Source organism: Pteropus vampyrus, unplaced genomic scaffold (genome assembly GCF_000151845.1).
Source record: "Pteropus vampyrus isolate Shadow unplaced genomic scaffold, Pvam_2.0 Scaffold27, whole genome shotgun sequence".
Classification (NCBI taxonomy): domain Eukaryota; kingdom Metazoa; phylum Chordata; class Mammalia; order Chiroptera; family Pteropodidae; genus Pteropus; species Pteropus vampyrus.
The window spans coordinates 4856891-4863217 of record NW_011888808.1 but is presented as its reverse complement, the minus strand read 5'-3'; the positions used below and the strand labels follow the sequence as shown (position 1 = coordinate 4863217).

Here is a 6327-nt window from a genome sequence, read left to right as displayed (position 1 = left end):
AGAAGTATTTTACATTTAAAAACCACAATAATAAACACTAAAAAAGTAATATTTTAGATGATAAATTATAAATTGCCCTAGGGGTCATTGCAATCTTTTTTCTAAATTTAATTTATTAATTGTTTAATAATTTGTTCTAAAAATTAATAAGAAACAAACTGTTCTAATTAAACAATAGTAATTGGTATGATTTGACTCAGTTAATTTCAAATTACACGAAACCTTTCCTGCAACAAATTTTTAGTATACAATAAAAACTGTCTTATAAAAAATTCTTTTTTCCATTAAGGGCACTTGTCCAAGGAATATTAAAACTGACTATTGTTTCATCACAACTGGTCTTAACCAGATGGAACTGAAAAGAAACCACAAATTCTGACTCACCCTGTGATGCCAGGCCTTTCCTAGAACTAATTTAACTCACTTTCTTGACCAATGGACAAATGAGATTTTGTTTCTATAAATTGTCTACAATTTTTGTAGACAATTTATTGAACAATTTATAGAACTTTTTGTCTTTTCTTGAATAAATATCTAGGAATACTTGCTGGGTCACAAGGTATGTGTATGTTTACCTTATAAGAAAGTGCCAATTTATTTTCCACAGTGCCTATAGTATTTTACATTCCCAGGAATACTTTGTGACAAATGTTTTGCCAACATTTGATATTGTCAATCTTGTTTTCATTGTAACTGTTCTACTGAATGTGTAGTGGTATCTTATTGTTTCAAAATGCATTTTATTAATGACTAATGATATTGAGTATAGTTTTCCATTACCACTGCTTTTCTATTTTTTTGGTGTGTATTATTTGTTGCAATATCTTATCCTCTTTTATTTAGTTTTGTTGTCCTCTTACTATTGCAAGTGTTCTTTATATATTTTTGAGAAAAGTTTCTGTAAAATATACGTATTGCAATTATTTTCTCCTAGTACATAGTTGCCTTTCATTTTATCAATAGTGGGTTTTAAAGAAGGGGGTGTCTTATTAAATACATTAAAGTCGATTAAACATTTTTAAAATGGTTTGCCTAAGAATTCTCTCAAGTATACTTTGGCTATTCCAAGGTGTTTAAGATTTTCTCTCATGTTTTCTTTATGAAATATTATAGTTTTGGCATTTACATTTAGATTATGGTCTGTCCTAGCATCTGATGCCAAACTTCAAATCCACAGATAAGGCGGTCATAAAGGAAAGACTGATACAAAGTTCTGAAGAGCAAGAAAAGCTGGAATCCATGAGCATGAGCTGAAGTTCATGATATTGACTAAAATTCACATCAGCTCTTACTGACTCTGACCTATGTAGCATGCACATCCTGCAGAATCCAGAGCACTTCATTTGGATATAAACACACATATCTGGCCCAAGATTTGCAGAAATTGAAGGAGAATCCCAGAAAGAGTGGATCGTTGCAGGCCTGGCAATTGCTTCACGTCAATGATGTGAGCTAGCAGATAAATGACAATGTGTGCTTGTGCTACAAAAATCATTGCTGTTCCACTTCTATGCTCCAGATCTCATAATTTTTTTATTTTTTTTTAATGATAGCCCACTGTAATCAGAAACATGGACGATAATTCTAGGAAACTTAGTGCAGCCTAGGAAGCCAACATATACACTCTATGTCTGCCCCTTGCCACCTTGAAACTGACATATGCATGTCCTAAAACTATACTTAATATCCAAATAAAGACCATGACAATGTCATGCTTTCACTTAACATGATTGACATACAAATTATATATACATTATCCTTTTTTCCCAAAAGATGATTCCTTTTAGTGTTTGGGAGATTTTCTTTGTTACAAGCTGATTAATTTTGATTTCCAATAACATAAATATTATGATACAAAATTAACTATTAAACACATTATAATATTTGTAGATAATGAAGAGGGGAAGAAAATACATTCAAATCAAATTAAGGAAGAAGTACTTATAAGTGTTATAGTCCTAGGTTCTGGAACTGGTTACATAGTTTAGATTTATAACATTTAGAAACAACAATAATAGCCACACTATTCATTTCATAATCGTTATATACCTTGCAAGAGCTTCATTTGGTTGTGATTCACTGTCTGGTACAACTACTGAAACATTCATTACTAAAAGCTCTGGGTCATTATAATTAGTCCTGTCTCAGTTTTGGGGTTGTCAAACTTTTCATTGACTTCAATCTCAGGCTATGAGAGTACTAAGAGGTGTTCTAAGGGATGTCCTCAAAATTAAGAGACTGACTCTATTTTTGATGTTTCACCATTAATAGCTTTTAGATCCCTGCATGATCCACATCTGAGCAATGAAGGAAAGAAGCCCTACACATGTCCTTTGCTTTTGCAAACTGTGGGAATTTCAGCTTTTTGCAGTCTCCTCGTTGTTTGTAGGACTCACCTATGCTGGATGTCCTTTGTTATTTTGAGACTTTCATGTCCTGGGAGACTCCAGGTTGTTGTGAGTATTAAATATACTTTATTCACATTCAAGGGTGAGTGGGTCATGTCATCTCTCTTGACATCAAAATAAATCCCTAGAAGGGAGACCATGTTTGTCTGTGGGTACGTAAATGTAACAGTCCTTCTTCTCATGCATGTTGTGGAGTAGCAACCCAATTTCCCTTGATACTCAGGATCAAGAATCAGAATAATCTCTTTTTATCCATCTATTCAATAACATGAAGAACCCAACACATCCAGGCACAGTCTTAATTTCTAGTTTATTGGTATCATTATTGTGTCTGCAGGTAGAAGCATTCTTCCCTTTGGAACTAAGACCTCTAGACCAGCAGAGTCTAAAGTTATAGAGACAAGAAGCAAATACTTTGCTACTGTATCTTTAGTGTATGAGAGAAACAAGCAGTTTCTATTCCCAGAGCCATAATTTCAAGCTTTAAGAAAAATAACACTGTGCATTGGATGTTAATTTAGAGCATATATAGCACTTGGCAGACCCAGTCCAGCAAGGTTTCACCACCTGGCTGGTACTGTAACTAGATCTTCAAAAGACTATTCCACCATTCCATTAAGTTAACTGCTTCAAATTGATGAGGTGCAGGACAATCCCTGTGATTTCCAAGAGTGTGGGCCCATTGCCACACTCCATTTGCTGTCGAATGAGTTCTCTTATTGGAAGTGTTGGTGTACGTAATTCTATGAGAGCAAATCAGGTATCTGTAGTGTGTCAGGCTGAAAAGAACAATATGCAAAGTATCTATTTCAGTGAGAAAAAAATGTTCTCCATCCACAATATTGGGGAGTTTAACATAATTAATCTGCCTTCAGGAACCTGATCTATCTCCCTGGGAAAGAGTGTCATATTCAGGTCTAAGATTTGGTCTCTGCTGATGCAGATTAGATACTCAGCAGTGCCTATGACCAGATCAACAACATTTATTTACCATTACTTTATTTTTGATATTGCTCTACTTTTACTTAATTTAGGATCTATTTATTAATTCATTTATGATATTTTGCTACTAGTTGCGTCTATTTCCCAGTTTGTTAAACAATGATGTTAGATTCTCATTTCTTATTTTTATTTTTATAATTTCTGGAGAAGAGAACATTTTGCTCTTTAAAATTTTAAATCAAAAGTTTATCTAGAAGTTACCTTTAAAACTGAAAAATACCCTAGAATAAGGAGTTCAGATGATGTTTGTTTGATCCATTCATTAAAATAGTCAACTCATTGATTGAATGGTTGGCAAATGCTAATGACCATTGCTTGATTGCATTAATGTTCTTTAAGGGTTGTAAAATATTACCTTTCTAATTAATTTCCCTGAGTTTGTTATTCATAATTCGTCTTTTACGTAAAAGCAACTACCCTTCTTCAAATTTTTTGTTACCCTTAGATACAGTCAATAGAAGAAAGACATGACATATACTTCTTTCTCTTCATTTATGTTTATTCATTTGCAGAAAATAGTCTCCTAGTATGCTTCAAATATTTTTCATATTATTATGAGGTTATAAATTCTTTATTTTGAAGTTTTCAACTCATTGCAATCAATTGTTTATTGTTATTATTATTACTATTATGCTAATACGTACCTTTTAAATTTGTGGGGATCTTCTTCCAAAACCAAAATTAATGAGAATAGGATTCTTTAAAAAAAAAAATTATTTTTGTTATCATATCAAGAAAATAAACCTACAATCATAAAGGGTCAGTATGATATAATTTTTTTTCTAAAATTATTTTTTAAACTGTATTTTTGATAATTTATCCAGTACAGATAAAAAGATATTTTAGACAAATTTACTGATTTCAATGCTTAGTAATTTGATATAGATTGATAATGTTTTCTCTAGAAATTTAAATGATTATGATATATTCAAATTTCTAATCATATGTCAAATGTGCTAAGTTTCAATAAATTCTATCATCTCTAAGAGCTTGAACATTCAATATTTTCTCTAGTGATCCAAAAGTGGGGCAACTTTTCCCTCGTTTAGGTACCTGGTCAAGAAGTTATTTTTGATGAGCAACAAACAAAATATGGAAAAGAAAAATGCTATGATTATAGTCTAAGTCTTCATAGAGATTGCACATATTTTAATATTTCACACTTTTTTTCACCTACATAGACCAAGGATTTCTTACAGGCTACTCAATATAGCATTAGAAGTAAATATTTGTAAGTAAATAATTCAGTACACTTCAGAGTCAGGCAAAATATTTAAATATATAATTACTTATTGGCAATCATAATAATCCTAGTATTTATGTATCCTTGTCAGTGTGCATGGAATTATTTTACTAATGTAGCTCACCTGCATAAGCAATTTTAGAACAGCTTCTTCAGAGAAAAAAATCTTAGGAGAAAATCTTCCAGTTTTGAGAAAACAGTATTTGTCCTTCTTAGGTATCTTTATCCTAATGTCTCTCACATACAAGTCACTATAAACAAGTTTCTTTACTGCAGCTTGTAAAAATTTGATGATTTGTTCTTTTTAAAAACAGGTAGTTTATGCCCTCAGGTGGGTCACCAATTAAGTGCTTGACCTTAGAAAAAGAAAGAAAATATTCAGAAATGTCTTTCCAATTTTTACACATTAAATTTTAGAGAGTACCCAGAGAAAGTATTCTTGAGTCATATAAAGTTGACCCAGCTCCACAGCTGCTATTTATTAAAGTTATGATCTTGGTCAAATTACAGGACTGAATCATCTTTCTCATCTTAAGATAAAAATAAAATAGGACCTCATTCAATTCTTACTGTGATAATCAAATGTAGTTTTTTTGCATGTGTGCATACACATACATGTATGTATGTATTATCTAGCATCATCTCTGGTACATATGTTATTAATAAACATTATAATAATTGATAATATGATTATTATCATCACTGCTAGTAATAATAGACTGTCATTAGCCTGGACTTATCTTCAAGGATAATGTGTTAAAAAACAACAAAAGTGTAGATCCCATTAATTTAAAATCTCTTTTATCAAGTACTTTATTTCAGTCCCTAGTATTTTTTTTTCTGATTACAAGTCACTTCTCATTAGAAAGGTTAGAGTTTTAAGAGGTAGCTTAATTCTCTCAGAGCATAAAGATAACACTTCTGCACTTATACAGTTATTTTTAATGATGTCCCCTACTTCCAATTTCCATCAATGATTTTTACTTGATTTATCTGCCAAGGATTATAGTTTGCTTCATGTTTATGTTCAATTTTATTTAATTTTGTTTCTTTTTGTTTTCATAAGACATTGTTTCAGATATGTGATTGGGGCAAACCACTATAGATTTCCATTGGAGAAAAAAATGAAATGTTACTAATAAGTTAAAATAACCAACCAGGGACTACTAATATTGTTGATACATTATTAGAATGTATGTCTCAGAAGATGGTTTTTGTTTAAATATAGGGTCAATTTGTAACCGAATTCTAATATGGATTAAAAACCCCACATTAAAAAAAAAATATACAACTGAAATATTTTAAAGTAACTTGTAAATCTATTTACATATTTTCAAGAAGATTTCGTATACTGGAAGGATATGAGTGATATTACATTTCTTTCATTAAATATTAGTATTGTTGAAATCCAATAGTAAAATCTTTAACAGAGCCAAATAAGTTATGATTACAAAAGAGTGTGTACACTGCTTAGAGACCTCTAAAGTATTCAAATATAATGAAGAAACTTGATGATGATGGAGAAATTCACTTATTTTTCAATTTACTCCACTAGTCACTCTAATCATTTACATGCATTTATTTAAAATATAATGAAAATAATTTATAACACCAAATCCAGTGGCAATGTGATTTCACTCTATATCAAGCAGTCTGTCATAATAAATTTGCTAT

General features: G+C 31.0%; 1 long non-coding RNA gene across 1 annotated transcript in view; it reads left to right on the top strand.

Annotated features, from left to right (window-relative positions):
- Positions 1-6327, top strand: part of LOC105289686 — an 18006-nt gene that overhangs the window by 9215 nt on the left and 2464 nt on the right. Inside the window, exon 2 of the long non-coding RNA XR_895683.2 lies at positions 2272-2456. This is a non-coding gene — a long non-coding RNA (uncharacterized LOC105289686). The remainder of the gene's footprint in view (positions 1-2271; positions 2457-6327) is intronic.